Genomic DNA, 20526 nt, shown 5'->3' with positions numbered 1-20526 from the left:
GTTTTTAGCGCTTGTTATCACTGGTGGATTTGTTTTTTGGTTTGGTTGCTCTCCTCTTTCTTTCTTTCTTTTTTTTAATTATTTTTAAAAAACAATTTTAATAATTATTTTTTACTTTTTATTTTAATAACTTTTTTATTTTATTTTATTTTATCTTCTTTCTTTCTTTCTTTTTTCTCCCTTTTATTCTGAGCTGTGTGTATGACAGGCTTGGGTGCTCCAGCCAGGCATCAGGGCTGTGCCTCTGAGGTGGGAGAGTCAAGTTCAGGACATTGGTCCACAAGAGACCTCCCAGCTCCATGTAATATCAAACAGCAAAAATCTCCCAGAGATCTCCATCTCAACGCCAAGACTCAGCTCCACTCAACGACCAGCAAGCTCCAGTGCTGGAACCCTATGCCAAACAACTAGCAAGACAGGAACACAACACCACCCATTAGCAGAGAGGCTGCCTAAAATCATAATAAGGCCACAGACAACCCAAAACACACTACCAGACGTACACCTGCCCACCAGAAAGACAAGATCCAGCCTTATCCACCAGAACACAGGTATTAGTCTCCTCCACCAGAAAGCCTACACAACCCACTGAACCAACCTTAGCCACTGAGGACAGATACCAAAAACAATGGGAACTATGAACCTGCAGTCTGCGAAAAGGAGACCCCAAACACAGTAAGTTAAGCAAAATGAGAAGACAGAGAAACACACACCAAATGAAGGAGCAAGGTAAAAACCCACCAGACCTAGCGAATGAAGAGAAAATAGGCAGTCTGCCTGAAAAAGAATTCAGAATAATGTTAGTAAAGATGATCCAAAATCTTGGAAATAGAATGGAGAAAATACAAGAAACGTTTAACAAGACCTAGAAGAACTAAAGAGCAAACAAACAGTGATGAACAACACAATAAATGAAATTAAAAATTCTCTAGAAGGGATCAATAGCAGAATAACTGAGGCAGAAGAACGGATAAGTGACCTGGAAGATAAAATAGTGGAAATAACTACTGCAGAGCAGAATAAAGAAAAAAAATGAAAAGAATTGAGGACAGTCTCAGAGACTTCTGGGACAACATTAAACACACCAACATTCGAATTATAGGGTTGCCAGAAGAAGAAGAGAAAAAGAAAGTGACTGAGAAAATATTTGAAGAGATTATAGTTGAAAACTTACCTAATATGGGAAAGGAAATAGTTAATCAAGTCCAAGAAGCACAGAGAGTCCCATACAGGATAAATCCAAGGAGAAACACGCCAAGACACATATTAATCAAACTATCAAAAATTAAATACAAAGAATAAATATTAAAAGCAGCAATGGATAAACAACAAATAACATACAAGGGAATCCCCATAAGGTTAACAGCTGATCTTTCAGCAGAAACTCTCCAAGCCAGAAGGGAATGGCAGGACATATTTAAAGTGATGAAGGGGAAAAACCTACAACCAAGATTACTCTACCCAGCAAGGATCTCATTCAGATTTGACAGAGAAATTAAAACCTTTACATACAAGCAAATCTAAGAGAATTCAGCACCACCAAACTAGCTCTACAACAAACGCTAAAGGAACTTCTCTAGGCAGGAAACACAAGAGAAGGAAAAGACCTACAATAACAAACCCAAAACAATTAAGAAAATGGTCGGGCTTCCCTGGTGGTGCAGTGGTTGACAATCTGCCTGCCAATGCAGGGGACACGGGTTCGAGCCCTGGTCTGGGAAGATCCCACATGCCGCGGAGCAACTGGGCCCGTGAGCCACAACTACTGAGCCTGCGCGTCTGGAGCCTGTGCTCCGCAACAAAGAGAGGCCGCGATAGTGAGAGGCCCGCGCACCGCGATGAAGAGTGGTCCCCGCTCGCCGCAACTAGAGAAAGCCCTCGCACAGAAACGAAGACCCAACACAGCCTAAATAAATAAATAAATAAATAATTTGAAAAAAAAAAGAAAATGGTCATAGGAACATACATATTGATAATTACCTTAAATGTAAATGGATTAAATGCTCCAACCAAAAGACATAGACTGGCTGAATGGATACAAAAACAAGACCCATATATATGCTGTCTACAAGAGACCCACTTCAGACCTAGGGACACATACACACTGAAAGTGAGGGGATGGAAAAAGATATTCCATGCAAATGGAAATCAAAAGAAAGCTGGAGTAGCAATTCTCATATCAGACAAAATAGACTTTAAAACAAAGACTATTACAAGAGACAAAGAAGGACACTACATAATGATCAAGGGATCAATCCAAGAAGAAGATATAACGATTGTAAATAGTTATGCACCCAACACAGGAGCACCTCAATACATAAGGCAAATACTAACAGCCATAAAAGGGGAAATAGACAGCAACACAATCATAGTAGGGGACTTTAACACCCCACTTTCACCAATGGACAGATCATCCAAAATGAAAATAAATAAGGACACACAAGCTTTAAATGATACATTAAACAAGATGGACTTAATTAATATTTATAGGACATTCCATCCAAAAACAACAGAATACACTTTCTTCTCAAGTGCTCATGGAACATTCTCCATGATAGATCATATCTTGGGTAACAAATCAAGCCTTGGTAAATTAAGAAAATTGAAATAGCATCAAGTATCTTTTCCGACCACAACACTATGAGACTAGATATCAATTACAGGAAAAAATCTGTAAAAAATACAAACACATGGAGGCTAAACAATACACTACTTAATAACCAAGAGATCACTGAAGAAATCAAAGAGGAAATCAAAAAATACCTATAAACAAATGACAATGAAAACATGATGACCCAAAACCTATGGGATGCAGCAAAAGCAGTTCTAAGAGGGAAGTTTATAGCAATACAATCCTACCTTAAGAAACAAGAAACATCTCAAATAAACAACCTAACCTTACACCTAAAGCAATTAAAGAAAGAAGAACAAAAAAACCCAAAGTTAGCAGACGGAAAGAAATCATAAAGATCAGATCAGAAATAAAAGAAACGATAGCAAAGATCAATAAAACTAAAAGATGGTTCTTTGAGAAGATAAAAAAAATTGATAAACCATTAGCCAGACTCATCAAGAAAAAAATGGAGAAGACTCAAATCAATAGAATTAGAAATGAAAAAGGAGAAGTAACAACGGACACTGCAGAAATACAAAGGATCATGAGAGATTACTACAAGCAACTCTATGCCAATAAAATGGACAACCTGGAAGAAATGGACGAATTCCTAGAAATGCACAACCTTCCGAGACTGAACCAGGAAGAAATAGAAAATATGAACAGACCAATCACAAGCACTGAAATTGAAACTGTGATTAAAAATCTTCCAACAAAGAAAAGCCCAGGACCAGATGGTTTCACAGGCGAATTCTATCAAACATTTAGAGAAGAGCTAACACTTATCCTTCTCAAAGTCTTCCAAAATATAGCAGAGGGAGGAACACTCCCAAACTCATTCTACGAGGCCACCATCACCCTGATACCAAAACCAGACAAAGATGTCACAAAGAAAGAAAACTACAGGCCAATATCACTGATGAACATAGATGCAAAAATCCTCAACAAAATACTAGCAAACAGAATCCAACAGCACATTAAAAGGATCATACAGCATGATCAAGTGGGGTTTCTCCCAGAAATGCAAGGAATCTTCAATATACGCAAATCAATCAATGTGATAAACCATATTAACAAACTGAAGGAGAAAAACCATATGCTCATCTCAATATATGCAAAGAAAGCTTTCGACAAAATTCAACACCCATTTATGATAAAAACCCTCCAGAAAGTAGGCAAAGAGGGAACTTTCCTCAACATAATAAAGGCCATATATGACAAACCCACAGCCAACATTGTCCTCAATGGTGAAAAACTGAAACCATTTCCACTAAGATCAGGAACAAGACAAGGTTGCCCACTCTCACCACTATTATTCAACATAGTTTTGGAAGTTTTAGCCCAGGCAATCAGAGAAGAAAAAGAAATAAAAGGAATCCAAATTGGAAAAGAAGAAGTAAAGCTGTCACTGTTTGCAGATGACATGACACTATACATAGAGAATCCTAAAGATGTTACCAGAAAACTACTAGAGCTAATCAATGAATCTGGTAAAGTAGCAGGATACAAAATTAATGCACAGAAATCTCTTGCATGCCTATACACTAATGATGAAAAATCTGAAAGTGAAATTAAGAAAACACTCCCATTTACCATTGGAACAAAAAGAATAAAATGTCTAGGAATAAACCTACCTAGGGAAACAAAAGACCTGTATGCAGAAGATTATGACACTGATGAAAGAAATTAAAGATGATACAAATAGATGGAGAGATATACCATGTTCTTGGATTGGAAGAATCAACATTGTGAAAATGACTCTACTACCCAAAGCAACCTACAGATTCAATGCAATCCCTAGCAAACTACCACTGGCATTTTTCACAGAACTAGAACAAAAAATTTCACAATTTGTATGGAAACACAAAAGACCTGGAATAGCCAAAGCAATCTTGAGAAAGAAAAACGGAGCTGGAGGAATCACGCTCCCTGACTTCAGACTATACTACAAAGCTACAGTAATCAAGACAGTATGGTACTGGCACAAAAACAGAAATATAGATCAATCGAACAGGATAGAAAGCCCAGAGATAAACCCACGCACATATGGTCACCTTATCTTTGATAAAGGAGGCAAGAATATACAGTGGAGAAAAGACAGTCTCTTCAATAAGTGGTGCTGGGAAAACTGGACAGGTACATGTAAAAGTATAAAATTAGAACACTCTCTAACACCACACACAAAAATAAACTCAAAATGGATTAAAGACCTAAATGTAAGGCCAGACACTATCAAACTCTTAGAGGAAAACATAGGCAGAACACTCTATGACATAAATCACAGCAAGATCCTTTTTGACCCAGCTCCTAGAGAAATGGAAATAAAAACAAAAATAAACAAATGGGACCTAATGAAACTTAAAAGCTTTTGCACAGCAAAGGAAACCATAAACAAGACCAAAAGACAACCCTCAGAATGGGAGAAAATATGTGCAAATGAAGGAACTGACAAAGGATTAATCTACAAAATTTACAAGCAGCTCATGCAGCTCAATATCAAAAAAACAAACAACGCAATTCAAAAATGGGCAGAAGACCTAAATAGACATTTCTCCAAAGAAGATATACAGATTGCCAACAAACATATGAAAGAATGCTCAACATCATTAATCATTAGAGAAATGCAAATCAAAACTGCAATGAGATATCATCTCACACCGGTCAGAACGGCCATCATCAAAAAATCTACAAACAATAAATGCTGGAGAGGGTGTGGAGAAAAGGGAACCCTCTTGCACTGTTGGTGGGAATGTAAATTGATACAGCCACTATGGAGAACAGTATGGAGGTTCCTTAAAAAACTAAAAATAGAACTACCATACGACCCAGCAATCTCACTACTGGGCCTATACCCTAAGAAAACCATAATTCAAAAAGAGTCATGTACCAAAATGTTCACTGCAGCTTTATTTACAATAGCCAGGACATGGAAGCAACCTAAGTGTCCATCAACAGATGAATGGATAAAGAAAATCTGGCACATATATACAATGAACTATTACGCAGCCATAAAAAGAAACGAAATTGAGTTATTTGTAGTGAGGTGGATGGACCTAGAGTCTGTCATACAGAGTGAAGTAAGTCAGAAAGAGAAAAACAAATACCGTATGCTAACACATATACATGGAATCTAAGAAGAAAAAAAAAAAGGTTATGAAGAACCTAGGGGCAAGATGGGAATAAAGACACAGACGTATTAGAGAATGGACTTGAGGATATGGGGAGGGGGAAGGGTAAGTTGTGACAAAGTGAGACAGTGGCATGGACATATATACACTACCAAACGTAAAATAGATAGCTAGTGGGAAGCAGCCGCATAGCAGAGGGAGATCAGCTCGGTACTTTGTGATCATCTAGAGGGGTGGCATTGGGAGGGTGGGAGGGAGGGAGACGCAAGAGGGAAGAGATATGGGGACATACATATATGTATAACTGATTCACTTTGTTATAAAAGCAGAAACTAACACACCATTGTAAAGCAATTATACTCTAATAAAGATGTTAAAGAAAAAAAAAAACATCAGATTCAGAAGAGCTCAAAAAACTGGCAATCTACAGACCTTCAGTGGACAGTGCTACTATTGACAAGAAGAAACTTAGAATTAGAAGTGGGAAATAAGTAACATGAACAAAGAAACTGATAAAACATTTTGGCAAATTTAAATGTGTTGATTTTAAGAATAACAACAGCAACAATATTGTGTGATTTTTTGAATGCTAGAACTTAAATTCTTTACAAGAATCATATAGCATTGCCATCCAGTGGCCTATAGCGGGCAGCTAAAGCTTTTCATTTTGCTCCGAAGGGGCTGGAGATATTTATTAATTTTAGAGTTTGTTTTAAAAAAATTAGTATTCAAATTTAAAATAAAAATAATTTTTAAAAAAGGAAAAAGTCATGCTGAAAAAAAAGGAATATTCCCACATGTAAGTCAGAATAAAAGAACTTTCAAATATATATAGACAATCCACCTTAAGTGATTTCTACATGTCCTGAGCATACTATCCAGTTATGAGTAATTTCACAGTCATGATTGAAAAGTAGTTCTGAATAAAGTAAAATATTACATTTAGTCCACATACCAAACCTCTTATTTTGAATAGTTGAAAATATTTTACACAATTTTTTGATAAAATATAATTTGTCAACATCCATATTAAAGAATATCAAGGTACCCTAGGCCGGCAGTCCCCAACCCTTTTGGCACCAGGGACTGGTTTCGTGGAAGACAGTTCTTCCATGGACGGGGGCATGGGGGTGGATGGTTCAGGCGGTAATTCGAGCAATGGTTCAGGCAGTAATGCAAGCGATGGGGAGGGATGGGGAGCGGCAGATGAAGCTACTCTCTCTTGCCTGCCGCTCACCTGCTGCTGTGATTCCTGGTTCCTTGGGGACCCCTGCCCTAGGCACCAAGTGTACCTCTGCTATCAATATGTTCCACTTAATTTCTTTTGATTGTTGTGATCCACTTAAATATCCCTACTAAGATGCATGAAAAGTACAGTTCTCCACTTTCAATCGTTAACTGAAATGATTCTCTTGATTAGTATCATGAGTCAAGATTGACTTTTGGTACACCCCCCTTTCAAAAACATGTATAATGAATTTCCTTTTAGAACATACATATAATGAATTTGTGTATCAGTTTACAACCACAGAAAAGAAGAAAAAAACTTACCTGATACAGTCCAAACTTTCTCAAATAGCAATACCAAGGCTCAATTAGCATTCCAGACTGACCAACTTAAAATGTTAAACCACTGTTTAATCTACCTTGACCAGTGTCCTCATATTCTAGCCTTCTTACTAAACTTACTTTTACTAAGCTTACTAAAGTTCTTAATTTCAAGGTCAGACTACCTGATGATGAAATGCAGAAAATAATTACTATTCCCACATATGCACCATCATACATAAGAAGAATTCAAAGCTCTTTCAAGCCATGAATATTACCATTCTTCCCTGGGATGAATTTTCCCATTTTATAAAATAGATTTGACTGTAAGAGAAATAAAATGGATTTCCACTTCCTACATCACAGGTGCGGTAGCAGTAAGACAAATAGCAAAAGGAAGCTCAAGGCTTTTGCACATTAAGTGTCTTGATATGTTGGACACCATAATAGTACACAGAGATTTCAATGTCTTGTAGAATACACAGGACATATTTTAATTTAAACTAATTTTTTTCAAAAAACAGAAAAATGAAGAGCCCTTCCAATTTCTTGTATAAAGCAATGTTAACAGAAGAGCTCAGCAATTTTCTACCTTGAAGAGAAAGGTTGTACTTACATTTCTTACTTTTGAAAAAGCTCTTCCACCTGTATTGTATCTGTACTTCAGTCTAATTGAAAATGAAAAATCTCCAGGTCGGAGAAACCCAGTGACATTCAGAGCCTAAGGCTTGACTCACAAAGTAATTCTACCAGTAATATTTTTATGGTTGCAGAAAGTGGAAAAACACAGATATTTTGGCTTGTAGTATTAAATTTAATTCATAAAGTTTAGTAGCAATACTTCTGAGGACAGAGAAAAGTCAGCTTTCAATGTAACTAGTCCAGGAAAAAAAAAAAAGAAACACTGCTGTTGCAGAAATTGCTTACTCCAAATTTCAAATATAGGCTTCAGGGTTCTGAAACAGGGAAAGATATAAATGGTTTATTATATATCTCAGATTGCAAAAGTATCAAAAAGATTTCCTAGGATGAATATAGCTACCTAATATCGTAGAACAAAATAACAGAACAAAGAACAAAAGGTATTGTTTTATTTTTATTAGTTCTCCTATCATTCATAATAAATTAATAGGATTCAATTTTTTCTAGTTTTCTGAATAGATATTATGAGGACCATAAAAACATCTAAGAAACTAGCCTACTTTCCCCCAAAATTATATATTTTTAAGAAAATTTTAAAAAGGGAAGGAAAAGCATTGGTTTGTAAGTATATGCACATTTATATCACTTGAGGGACTTCCCAAGCGTAAAAGAAACCACCTACAAAGATCAAACCACATTCTTTCATTGTTTTCATTGGTCATATGTCAGGGTACTGACCCATTTGAGACTGTTATGCTCATTGAGTGAGTATAGAAATGAAGATTTCTCCCAAAGAAAATAGTAAAGGCACCATCTTGTTCATTTTAGCATTTTATCCATATTAGGGAAAAAAGTTGGAAATAACCTCAAATGTCCAAGTAGGGACTTAAAGAGAGCTTGCTGTACACAATAATGTACCGCACTTGTAATAAAATAACACATTTTACAGATACATTAAGAGAGGAAAATAATTACATTTATAATTTAAATATAATTCCGCAATTCTTAATTTTTAAAGTAGTATAATTTTTCATGATTTACCTAATTCCAAATCCTATTTCACCTGGAAAAGAAAGAAAAAAAGGGAGGAAGGAAGGAAGGAAGAAAGAAAGGCTCTTTTTCTTTTATTTAGCTCAAATATTGTTCTACATTTTCAGAAGCCCAGCAAATATTCTACTTTATTCATGGTGTCAAGTTTTCAGTCAATGGAAATACTATTTTTCATTTATCATCTGATAAAGGAGATATTTCCATTAAAAAATGCTAGACCAGAAAATGTGTTAGGGCAATTTATTAAACATTTAGAAGGGAAAAGAAAATTGTAAGCTAGACATGTACCTCACTATTTACTCCAAGTTAATTCTGAATGGATCACACATTGAAATACTTTAAAAAATATATAGAAGTACCAGACAAATCCAGGGATTTAATACAGTACTGGAATGGAGAAGGCCTTTCCAAACATGTCACAGCTACAGAAGCCATAAATAAAAGAATAAATAAGTTTGGGGGCTTCCCTGGTGGCACAGTGATTGAGAATCTGCCTGCCAATGCAGGGGACACGGGTTCGAGCCCTGGTCTGGGAAGATCCCACATGCCACGGAGCAACTGGGCCCGTGAGCCAAAATTACTGAGCCTGCGTGTCTGGAGCCTGTGCTCCGCAACAAGAGAGGCCATGACAGTGAGAGGCCCACGCATCGCGATGAAGAGTGGCCCCCACTTGCCACAACTAGAGAAAGCCCTCGCACAGAAACGAAGACCCAGCACAGCCATAAATAAAAATAAATCAATAAATCAATAAATTAAAAAAAAAATAAGTTTGGTCACCTATTTGGTAAAAATAAGTTTATACAGAAAACTAGTTAGCACACACTTAGTAATACACACTTAGTTTAAAGAAAACTTGAAAAAATGACTTGTAGCACTATAATAAAAAAGTAAATTTTCTGACAACAAAGAGCACTTACAAATCAACAATAAAAAGGATAAGAACCAGAAGGATAAATGGGCAAAACATATGATCTACAAATGAGCAAATAATTATATAAATATTCAACTTACCAATTAAAGAGATGAAAATTAAAACAAATATCTATCAATTGGGCAAAAATTAAAAATACTTCATTCCCAGGTGTTAGCGATGTTGTGCACAAAAGGAGGCATAAATTTACCTTTGGGGGAGAAAATGTGTCAAAGTATATCAAAATGCTTAGGATATAAACCCCTTGACTCAATAATTCTATATCCAGAAATTTATCCCACAAATATATTCATACAAGAGTGCCAATATGTAAATACACACAAACACACACACACATTTCTTTACAGCAATATTCATAACAATAAAAAATAAGAAGTATATTAGGTTATCTATTGCTACACAGCAAAATACCTAAAAAGTTAGCTGGTTAAACCTAGAGTACACATTTATTATCTCACATGGCTTCTGTGGGTCAGGAATTTGAGGAAACTTCAACAGGATGGTTCAGCTCAAGCTCTTTTTCATTAGGCTGTGGTTAAGTTATATGGGGCTGCAGTTATCTGAGGGCTTCACTAGAGCTGAAGGATCCACATCCCAGATGGCTCCCTCACTTGTCAGGCACGTTGGTGCTGGATTTTGATGAGAGATTCACTTCCTCTCCAGGGCTGACTGTGTGTCCTTGCAACATGGTAGCTGATGTCCTGCACAGAAAGTAATCTGAGAGGGGTGAAGCCACAGTGTCTTGTATGACATAGTCTCAGAAGCCACACACTGCCATTTCCACCTTAGTCTGTTCTTTGGAGGTGAATCGCCAAGTCTGGCCCACATTCAAGGGGACCTAAATTAAGCTTCACCTTTCGAAAAAACGAATGTCAAAATAAAAAGAATTTGCATACGTATTTTAAAATCATTACAGGAAAAAAAGTTAAACATCTATTAATGAAAGGCTGGTTCAATGAACTGTGACTATTACCCCCAAATTTTTTTTGTAGCACACCCCTTCAGTGAAAAAAAAAAATTTTTTTAATACACACTTCTAATATAAAAATATGAATTACAGTTGGCACTTGAACAACATGGGTTTGAAGTACACAGGTCCACTTATATGCAAATTTTTTTCAATAAATATATTGGAAAATTTGGGGAGATTTGCAACAATTTGAAAAAACTCACAAACCATGTAGTCTAGAAATATTGAAAAAGTTAACAAAAAGGTATGTCATGAACGCATAAAATATATGTAGATAGTAGTCTATCCTCAAATAAGGTGTGATATTTAATATAAATTAATAGTGTTAGTTTTCTTACTGTTTTATAACTTTGCTTTCAAAGAATTACATTATCATGCAGTATGCCTCTCTCTCTCATAATTGGAGAAATTGTGTATCACCCTATCATCACAGATAAGTGGGTTTTTTTAATGTAACAATGTTTCCAATCCTGTATTAAGAATATTACTGTTGGAGCTCCCTGGTGGCGCAGTGGTTAAGAATCCGCCTGCCAATGCAGGGGACATGGGTTCGATCCCTGGTCGGGGAAGATCCCACATGCCATGGAGCAAATAAGGCCCGTGCCACAACTAAGCTCAGTGCCACAACTACTGAGCCTGCACTGTAGAGCCCATGAGCCACAACTACTGAGCCTGCGTGCCACAATACTGAAACCCACACGCCTAGAGCCCATGCTCCACAACAAGAGAAGCCACCCCAATGAGAAGCCCGCCCACCACAACGAAGAGTAGCCCCTGCTCAACGCAACTAGAGAAAGCCCATGTGCAGCAACAAAGACCCAATGCAGCCAAAAATAAATAAATTTTTTTTAAAAGCATATTAATGTAATACTGTATGCCGTAACAACTGTCTAACAAGTCATTCATTAGTGTATAGGCTAGGCCACCATGAAGCAATTCTATCACACTGGGCTACCATAAAACAATCACATTGCTGCTTCTTCATTATCAATGTACAAATCATTATACCTGTAAGTAAATATGAATTTCTTTTTCATATTACCTTTTCATTTTTGATGCCTAGTGTTAGTAATACACATAACATCCACAGTGTTTTGTATCATATAAGACAATACTGACGTAGGTACTGATAGACGATTCATCTTGTAAACAGATGACATAAACTTATGTTATCGATAAACACAGTACAGTACTCTAAATGTATTTTCTCTTCCTTACAATTTTCTTAATAACATTTTCTTTTCTCTAGCTTACTTTATTTTAAGAATACAGTATATAATACATACAAAATATGTGTTTATTTTTTATGGTATTGGTAAGGCTTCTGGTCATCAGTAGGCTATTCGTAGTAAAGTTTGGGGGGAATCAAAAGTTATACATGGATTTTTGACTGTGCAGGGGTTTGGCATCCCTAACCTTCACATTATTCAAGGGTCAACTGTATATTTTCCAATTATATACATAAACGCTTGACTAATATAGTGTTGTGTTTTTTTTGGCAGCACCGTGTGGCACGAGGGATCTCAGTTCCCTGACCAGGGATTGAATGCACGACCCCTGCAGTGGAAGCACGGAGTCTTAACCACTGGACCACCAGGGAAGTCCCTACACTTGGTTAATACAGTATGTGCATTACAAACTATACACCAAAAATTTGTATTTTTTTATTTACTTGTTTTTCTTCCATATATATTTTTATACAATTTTTAAAGGTTACACTCCACTTTTGGTTATTACAAAATATTGGCTCTGTTCCCCATGTAGTACAACAGTTTGTACCTCCCACTGCCCACCACCGTATTGCCCCTCCCCTCTTCCCACTGAAACCACTAGTTCGTTCTCTATATCTGTGAGTCTTCTTCTCTTTAGTTGTATTCACTAGTTTGTTGTATTTTTTAGATTCCACATATAAGTGATATCATACAGTATTTGTATGTCTCTGTCTGACTTATTTCACTAAGCATAATACCCTCCAGGTCCATCCATGTTGCTGCAAACGGCAAAATTTCATTCTTTTTTATGGCCATGTAATATTCCTCCACATCTTCTTTATCCATTTGTCTGTTGATGGACGCTTAGGATGCTTCTGTGTCTTGGCCATGTAAATAATGCTGCTATGAACATTGGGGGTGCATCTTTTCAAACTAGTGTTCTTGTTTTCTTCAGATATATACCCCAAAGTGGAATTGCTGGATCATACAGTAGTTTTATTTTTGGTTTTTTGAGGAACCTCCATACTGCTTTCTACAGTGGCTGCACCAACTTATATTCTACCAACAGAGTACAAGTGTTCTCTTGTCTCCACATCCTCTCCAACATATGCTATTTGTGTTCTTTCTGACGATAGCCATTCTGAAAGGTGTGAGGTGATATCTCATTGTGGTTTTGATTTGCACTTCTCTGATGATTAGTGATGTTGAGCATCTTTTCATATGCCTGTTGGCCATCTGCATTTCCCTTTGGAAGAATGTCTATTCAGTTCTTCTGCCCATTTTTTTTTAATAAATTTATTTTTTTTTTTTTAATTTTTTGGCTGCACTGGGTCTTCATTGCTGCATGCGGGCTTTTCTCTAGTTGCATCGAGCGGGGGCTACTCTTCGTTGCAGTGTGTGGGCTTCTCACTGCAGTGGCTCCTCTTGTTGCGGAGCATGGGCTCTAGGCGGGCGGGCTTCAGTAGTTATGCCATGCAGGCTCAGGAGTTGTAGCTCACAGGCTCTAGAGCGCAGACTCAGTAGTTGTGGTGCATGGGCTTAGTTGCTCCATGGCATGTGGAATCTTCCTGGACCAGGGCTCGAACCTGTGTCCCCTGCATTGGCAGGCGGATTCTCAACCTCTGCGCCACCAGGGAAGTCCTCTGCCCATTTTTTAATTGGAACGTTTGCTTGTTTGATGCTGAGTTATATGAGCTGTTCATGTATGTTGGATATTAATGCCTTATCGGTCGTATCATTTGCAAATACTTTTTGTAAACAGATATAACCCTTGTGGAGGGCCATTTGGCAAAATCTACCAAAAATTTAAACGCACATACCCTTCAACTCAGTAATTCCACTTCTAGAAACTTATCCTACAGATATATGCAGATAACATACATCCAAGGTTATCTGTTGCAATATAACTAAAAATAGCAAAAGATTGGTATTAACTTAAATGTGCATTAACAGGTGTCAAGTAAAATAAATTATGGTAAATCCATTCTACATGATACAGCTATTGAAGTGAATAAGAACCTCTTTACATATATGTATATAAGCTCAAAGACATATTAAGTGAAAAAAATAAAAGCAAGGGCAGAACACTGTGTACAGTATGCTACCATTTGGATAAAGAAAGAGGGAAGATATATATTCACATTTGTTTAAGCATACATAAAATTACTGGAAAGAGCTATATGAAAATAATTGCCAGTGGGGAGCAAAACTGGATGGCCGACATAGCACAGGGAGATCAGCTCGGTGCTTTGTGACCACCTAGAGGGGTGGGATAGGGAGGGTGGGAGGGAGACGCAAGAGGGAGGAGATATGGGGATATATGTATAGCTGATTCACTTTGTTGTAAAGCAGAAACTAACACACCACTGTAAAGCAATTACACTCCAATAAAGATGTTAAAAAAAAAAAAACTGGATGGCTGGTGGATAGAGGGGGAGGCAGACTTTTCACTCTCTATACTTTTATACCTTTGGATCTTTGATCCATGTTAACGTATTATTCATTAAAATAAAATAAGATAGTAAAGAATGATATTGGCTAACAATAGTCACTTGCCTTGTGCTTGACACTCTACTGTTCTACATATTATTTTATTTAATTCACGCATTTTTTTAAATGTTCAATCTCACTCATGATAAAAGAAATGTAAGTCAAAACCACATAAAGATAACACTTTTCACTTATCAGATAGGCAAATACCCTAGAGTTTGATAACACACTGTCTTGGCAGGGGGAAATGTCACTTTCAGAAGAGGTCACTGAGACCCAGGAAGGCTAAGACCTCTCTGTAGTCAGGGGTGGGGCTGGAGTATTATCCCAGAAGGTCTGGGCCAGATGCCATGCAACCTCTCACCACTAAAGGGTGATCATATCAACATTTTTGTTAGAAGACACAGTTGTGATTATTCACTCTTCATAACAGTCAATAATTATCAACATAGATTGATGTTTTCAGTGATATTACTTAAGAGACTTAATAGATGATATTCAAAAGGAGTCACCAGAAATGCACTGGACCAGCCGTCAGGAGATGCTGTTTGCAGCCTGACTCGGCCATCACTTTAAATTCTCTTGGCCTTCATTTCTACCTATAGAAGGTGAACAAGGAAATATCTAAGTTTCCTTTCAAAATCCAAACCCATTATGTGACCCAAGTCAACTGGATTATCACAAGTCCTCCAGCATTTGGGGGTCACCCCTTTCTGCAAAACCAAGTCAGATGGTTTACGTGCCTGCCCCAAGTCATAACATGGTCTAGCCTCCTCAACTCTTTCCCTTTCCAAAAGTTGTACTTCTAATGTATTTAAGACCACAAGATTCATTTCGCACCCACCCACATGGAAGCCTGCTTCTCTGCTGTGGCCATACACCTAACAAGTTGCAGTCAGCTTCTGTCCCTTAGTGACGGTCACTGCTAGGAGCTCAGGAACTGACACCTCTTCCTGGATCCCACCCCAGCACCACTAACACAATAACAGACATTTTTAGGCATTACCAAAAGAATATAAAACAAGCAGAAACAGCTACAAATCAATAAAGAGGGGATGCCCTACTTCTATACAGTATTCAAATCACTTTGCTGCATGAGTGGCTGGGGCCAATGCCTCTTCCTAATAAGGAAACAGGAAAATCCTACTGGTTTCCCCCTTTCCGAGCCCACCGCTAACAATAAAAGTCTTGTTATGAAAGGTACAGTAATTTGTAATTATAAGAGGGAGGTTTAAGGCAGAGAAGTTTGGTTTTAGTCTAAGGGGGTGTTTTTCTCTAAGCTACAAATAGTGGAATGCCCAAGGAGGTGACTACGGGCAAGGGTTCATGAGCTTCCTTATATTTACTCCCCCATCCCCTGAAGGTCATAAACTCAATAAAGAAGGAGAAAGCACAGAAAACAGCTCCCCTGTTTCCCCTAATTAAAACATCATCTCTGTAATAGGTGAAAGCAAAGCTTTCAAGTTTCCATGTGATTTAAAATCCCTTTTATCAACAGTGTGACAGAGAGCAAGAAAATTTACACACCCTTGGGGCAAGACAGTGAAAATATATTACTATCCTGTGCAGGTAGATGTAAATTGCCACTGGTGATTTTTTTTACATACAGATGTAGAAATAAATGCACAGGCCAAACCTGTTACTAATATTACAGGGCATATTGGATATCTTTTCCAAAATTGAAACAGTCTCAAGTCCTGTGTTAACAACGGTAGGAACAATTTCATTACATCAGCAGCAATTTATAGTTAGTCTCTCAAAACTATTTAAAATGACCACAAGGAGAAGTTGAAAAGCAAAAGAGTTGCCTACATGGCATCTTTCAGATCTTCAATGATATTAGGGGTCTCTCCAATTACCTCCAGTACTCTATATTATTTTGCATGTACTCTCCAGATAACTGCCTAAATAATGGTAAGCAGTGTAAGTTCTAGTACTGCCACTCACAACTGTTTTAAATTACTTGGGTCCATTCTGACACAGTAGCTGCCATTCTCCATGACTTGAACAGGTGAAAAGATAATTATGTCAGGAAAACTAATGGCTCTGTTTTTCTCACTTGGGGGATTAAAAGTACCTATTTTCCTGGGCTCATCACCTTACCCTCCAACCTGCCAATAAAAATATTCTATATTTCCTTCAGAATTTGTCAGGCTTTCCTGGCCTTTCCAGGTGCTTCTAAACCTTTGTTTAGTAATTTTCCAAAGGAGAACATGCTATATTGTCCCATGACCAATGGATTCAAACATGGGTATGAGGTCCAGTGTTCTAGAAAAGATGGGCAAGGGCCAGATCACCTGGAGTCAAGCCTGGGGTTAAGGCACTCCACTTCCCCCACCTCAGGGCCCTGGCAAGACAGCTGTCATCTCGAAGCCACCGCTTCATCAGTGACAGGAAGCATTCGGCCTCTTGTCACTTGGGGTCCAACACACAGTGACTGAGCCACCTCTCTGATGCAGACTGTGCAGCTGAGGCAATCAGAATGCTTTTAGCACAGCAAGAGGTAGAATGGTGTCCGGGTTAGAAGCTCAGCTGCCTGCCAGCTGTGTAATCTTGATGGAGTCACCATTTTCTCAATTAAAGTGGGGATAATACTTAAATCATGAATTCTTTTTGAGCACTAAATAAGTTTGTACATATAAAGTGCTTGGAACAGTGCCTGGCACAAACTACCTACCTAATAAATGCATTAAGTACAATGAGCTATCATTAAATTAATTTTGGTTCTTAAAATCCAGCCGCCATTCCATGGGACCAGCTTTCCAACTCACATTGACATTCTAAGGGGCCAATGTCCTGAAGTCTCTTGGATTAGACGCTATTAGATCCCATCTTGCGGATCTCATTTAAACAGGCAGCAGGTATGTAGGTTCAGGGAGTGTAATTATCCACCGTAATAAACTAGGTATGCTACAACAGCCATGGATCTCCTCCTCAGTAACTTCTCTAATTCCATCTGAAATGGTTTTCTAAGAATGGGGAAATTTAACCATTCCTTTAACTCTCTCTTTACTCCTTATCCAGATCAGCGGTTTGAATGGATGGGGTAGCTCATGATGTAAATGATGCAAATAGATGATCTCCTTCAATGAACTCTGATCTTCACTTCCAGAGCCTGACTGGGCAGCAGAGTCAAATCCCCTTCTTAATAAATATTAAAAGGGGTGTAGGTCTGATCATTCCCTGTCACCCACTATAGAAGATGGGGCCACTTCAGTGCCAATTGCCCTCAGCTTTGGGCTTTTAAACCAAAATTATAAGATAGTAGGAAATATCTCATTTGACATCCTGTTTTGCCCTGGTGACTTCTTTTTTTTCATTTTTAATGACATTTATTGTTTTATTTCTAACTTTACAAACAATACCTGTTCAACACAGACAACTAGAAATACATAAAAGCATAAAGTAAAAAATAACATCACCCATAATCCCCACCCTCTAGAGGTAACCATCATTAGCATTTTGATGCACTTCCTCCCAATGTCTACATTTTTTTTTAAATTTTTATTTATTATTTATTTATTATTTTTATTTTTGGCTGTGTTGGGTCTTCGTTTCTGTGCGAGGGCTTTCTCCAGTTGCGGCGAGCGGGGGCCACTCTTCATCACGGTGCGCGGGCCTCTCACTGTCGTGGCCTCTCTTGTTGCGGAGCACAGGCTCCAGACGCGCAGGCTCAGTAGTTGTGGCTCACGGGCCTAGTTGCTCCGCGGCATGTGGGATCTTCCCAGACCAGGGCTCGAACCCGTGTCCCCTGCATTGGCAGGCAGATTCTCAACCACTGCGCCACAAGGGAAGCCCTACATATTTTTAAATTGAAGTATACTTAACCTACAATACTGTTAGTTACAGGCACACAACATAGTGATTTGATATTTCTAAACATTACAGAGTGATCACCATGATATGTCTAGTCCTACTGACTTCTTTACCTTCCAATGCATTTGGAAATTCCAGGTCACCAGCAAAATGTCAGTAAAACTATACACAATGAAAGAAGGAACCCTGGAAAGTCCCTTTTGGGGTCAGCCAGCAGGGGAAATAGCATAGCATTGAGCGTTAAGAACGGCCACTGATCAAATTTAACCAAAGGCAAGTTGTCTTAACTCAGAACATCCCAGAAAGAGTAAATGAGAAATAAAATTGACTTGATTCATTGTGGCAGCCAACAGATAGATTTTGGTTTATTTTCCTCCTGTCCTACAGGATAATCTTTTTTTAAGGCAAAGAAAAAAATATAGATGAAAGGAGCAAGGTAAATCCCAGGTCAATTTTTAAATAAATTCCCTACTTTGTCCAAAAGGAGTGCTGAGTTCACAATGGCATAAGAAAACTAGAATAGATACTGGACAGTTGAAAATGTAATCAATTAGCAACGCCCTTGAAGGCCACAGCATACTGAGTAACTAACTCCCAGCAGGACTTTGTGACAAGCAAGTTCAGTCAGGAAGCAAACATCCCCTCATCCTCTCCTCCCATGGGGACAGACCAAGGAGACATGATGAATTGGCTCTTGACTTGTGACAGGTTTTTTTCTTATTCTGTTATACACGAGGTAATAAGGTAGTGATCAAGGCTGCCTCCAGCCTTTGGGTTTAAAATATACCCAAGGTGGGACTTCCCTGGTGGCGCAGTGGTTAAGAATCCGCCTGCCAACGCAGGGGACATGAGTTCGAGCCCTGGTCTGGGAAGATCCCACATGCCGAGGAGCAAGTAAGCCCGTGAGCCACAACTACTGAACCCGTGCACCTAGAGCCCGTGCTCTGCAACAAGAGAAGCCACCACAATGAGAAGCCCGTGCACCGCAACGATGCTCACCGCAACTAGAGAAAGCCCGCGTGCAGCAACAAAGACACAATACAGCCAAAAATAAATTTAAAAAATAAATAAAAATAAAATAAAATATATCTATACCCAAGCTCACACAATACATTAAGAAGTTGATTATTTGCCATTAGTTTAGAAAACACAATGTCATATGCCTTGGATTTGGGGCTTATACATTTATCATTTCCTACACAAGATATACTGACAACTCTCACTTCTGATAATTTAAAAAAATTATGAACGTCTTCTATGTGTAGCACAACGATCAATTTTAACTTACAAAACACAATTTGCTGCCCACACATTACCATTTTATCTGGCCATTTAACTACAGATAATGATCCTTTATGAATCAAGCCCACAACCTGGAGATTTTCTATCACATGTTCCTTTGGACCCTTGCAAAAACAATATAGAACGCCTGCGGTGTAAAATTAGGCCAAAACTTAATTATCTTGTAGCCTGTTTCCTGAGTTTAATTAACTTTTCTGAGTGGTTTCTACTGCAGTGAGGACTAGGCCCATTTTGTATTATTTAGTATCATAATTTCTCTTCTCTCTCCGTTCCAAGGACACCACAAGCTCCCTCCAGTCCTAATTGCCATGGCAAATGCAGATATGAGAACTGCAAAACAGCTATAACCAAAATGAACAATGTGCTGCTGTGCATACTAACATAGGGACGGAAATCTATGTGTGTGTTATCTCTAATCCCTTCTAGCCTCTAAATGAACTGACTTTAAATATTTAATTATCTTGTTAAGTAAACTCAGATTATGGATTCAAATCCTCGTCATCACGGATCTTCAGGCTGTTTCAGAAGGAGAATAAATTGAGGCCAGGCCAACAGCATTTTATAAACTAGAATATGATGCACGTTTATAGTTTAATCTGTCCTCCTTCTCCATGCCTGTGAATACTGCTTCTCTGGACCTTGAGAGGGCTGGACGTGGCAAGACATTCTGCATCTGGAAAGCATCTGAACCACGCCCCACGAGTAGTGGAGCGAATGTGGCCTTTGGAGCCCAACAGATTAAAATCAATCCAGGTTGTTTCATTATCCGCTCTGTAGCCACTGGCAAGTTACTAAGTCTCCCAGCCTAGACTGTCCTGCTGTTA

General features: G+C 38.2%; 1 long non-coding RNA gene across 1 annotated transcript; it reads left to right on the top strand.

The window, feature by feature from the left end:
• The first annotated feature begins 13742 nt into the window (after positions 1-13742).
• On the top strand, positions 13743-19486 carry LOC309658041. The gene is made up of 2 exons (XR_014262004.1): positions 13743-18066; positions 18380-19486. It is a non-coding gene; the product is annotated as an uncharacterized lncRNA (long non-coding RNA).
• Positions 19487-20526: the final 1040 nt, after the last annotated feature.

The sequence above is a fragment of the Balaenoptera physalus genome (genome assembly GCF_965194825.1).
Source record: "Balaenoptera physalus genome assembly, chromosome: 3".
Lineage (NCBI taxonomy): Eukaryota > Metazoa > Chordata > Mammalia > Artiodactyla > Balaenopteridae > Balaenoptera > Balaenoptera physalus.
The sequence above is the reverse complement of the archived record's forward strand: the minus strand, read 5'-3'. Positions and strand labels throughout refer to the sequence as shown.